This window comes from Octodon degus, unplaced genomic scaffold, assembly GCF_000260255.1.
Source record: "Octodon degus isolate 3935 unplaced genomic scaffold, OctDeg1.0 scaffold00057, whole genome shotgun sequence".
Classification (NCBI taxonomy): domain Eukaryota; kingdom Metazoa; phylum Chordata; class Mammalia; order Rodentia; family Octodontidae; genus Octodon; species Octodon degus.
Genome location: NW_004524633.1, coordinates 8820226 through 8822581, shown reverse-complemented (window position 1 = coordinate 8822581; position 2356 = coordinate 8820226).

Genomic DNA, 2356 nt, shown 5'->3' with positions numbered 1-2356 from the left:
GGAGGAGGAGGAGGAGGAGGAGAAGGAGAAGAAGGAGAAGAAGGAGAAGAAGGAGGAGGAGGACGACGACGACGACGACGACGACGACGACGACGAAGAAGAAGAAGAAGAAGAAGAAGAAGAAGAAGAAGAAGAAGAAGAAGAAGAAGAAGAAGAAGAAGAAGAAGAAGTTCTAGCATAGTTCCCAGCAATGCTATATCACATAGGCTTATGTATTTGCCCTGACACTTTTTACAAAGTGTAGAAAGATCCACAGAGAAGGATCTGAGTTCAAATGTGGTATGATTCATAACACACTAATACTGTCTTTAACATCCTATCACAACAGAGTTAAAGGGGGCTCTGGATACAGTGTTTCTATGAACTTCTTGAGGCTTCAATGGTTGTAATAAAGAAAGGAAAATCAGGCTGAAATTCAATCATTTAATTTATCTTCATGATTACTGTTCTCAAACAGAGGATGCAATTAAAATTAATGCTATTTTAGTTCGCCTTCTTCAAAATGAGCATTGATCAGATTCTATCTGAAGAGTCTGTAACATCTCTTCTGTAATTATTTTTAAGTGTATTAACAAAGATCTGTGTCCTGTAGAGCAAAGGCGACTGTTTCCGGGAGGCAGTTCTGGGTTCTGGCTCTACGGCTGCCATTCTCTAGCTAAGTGACCTGGGGGATGTCACTTCCGGTGAGGCTGCATCTTCATGAACAACGGGACCACCATCACCACACAGGGGTGTCCAAGGCTCACACAGATCCAAGGTGTTGAAGCAACATTACAGTAGTCATTACTACCCATATTCCTGAAAAAATACGATTCAGAAAACCCACAGTAAATAAGAACCATTGGGGATGATACCAATATTTACTGTTTTACTCCATTAGAAGCTAATTAGACATCAGAGTACACTGTGCTACATTTGCCTGTATTGTAGCCACATGGTTTCTCACACATAAGAAACCCAAGTTGTAACTGAAGGACAAAATAAAAGATAGCAAGAAGTGAAAGGTGGCCCTTTCTCAAATGGGAGAGAGGGGAAGGGAATGGGAATAGGAATTCCGATGCTCCACGCTCCTGCGCCACATCCATGTGGAGCACAGAAGCAGCAGGACTGGAAACCTGGTCTAATGAAGAGGTTACCTGAGCAAAGACTCCTCCCCCTGCTCCTCCTTTGCCTATATTATAAAGTTATTTCTTTCACTTTTAGATAACAGCTAGAGAAAAAAGGTATGGAGGCAGCTGAGACTCAAAGATGAATATTAAGCATATTTATCAAACAAGTATACCCCAAATGCCGTGGACTGGGACCATCCTTGCACTTTGTCAGGACAAGGTCATAACTGCCCTCCAGCTTTGACCGCCTTTTCTCAATGCTGTCTCTGCTGTCCAACACACTGTGGTCTAGGGAACGATTCCCAGCCTCAGACATGCGCCTGGCACTCCCCAGATGCAGTCAGCCTTGAGCCCTGGCACTTCTATGAAGCTTCTAGATTGCAGTTAGCTGGAATAAGAATGTTCTATTGCAATAGCTTCAATCTGCCTTTAATGGCCCAAGTAGTGGATAAGTTATAGCTCTTCAAAAGAGTACGTGCTGTACATGGGGGTAATTACAACTTAGCTACAACCAGCGATGTGAGGCATCATTTTTATCGGTCATCGCAGTGTCATGAATTTCACAACAGTCTGAAACTTGCTTCTCTCTCAGGCCTGACTAGACTCATCCAATTGTGTGCTTCTATTTTGGATCTTTAAACTGATAGTGTTTTTACCCACAGTGTTGCCAGAGGAGGTCAACTAAAGATCTGCTCTCCCACATGAAGGGCTAGGTCAGCTCATTATGTCATCAAGAATTGCTAGATGGAAAGCAGATGAGAAATGCCCTTTTTGACAGAAGCTTGTCCTATCAGCAGAGTCCTGTTTGACTGGTCCAGAGCTACTGGTTCAGGGAACTGGGGATATAGCTCAGCAGCATAAGCACCTGCCTGGCAAGCACAAGGTCCTGAGTTCGATCCCTGGTACTGCAAAAAAGAAAGAAGAAAGATAGAGCTACTGGTTCAGAGGATAACATTCCTCTGGATTCTTTCCAAAACAAAGATAAATAAATTGTAGATGCAAAAGAAGTCCTCACGGGAGTCATGTGTAGATAAATGTTTTTATTTTGTTTCCTTTCGTCGTTTTTTAGACATAGTCTCACTATATAGCTCAGGCTGGCCTTGAACTCACAATGATCCTCCTGCCTCAGCCTCCTGAGTGCTGGGCCTGCAGGAGTGCACCACCACACACAGCTCTGCGTAGATAAATGGATGTACCTTGAGACAGCAACATGAAATGAAGCCAACCGGACCCACAAGCTTAAACAC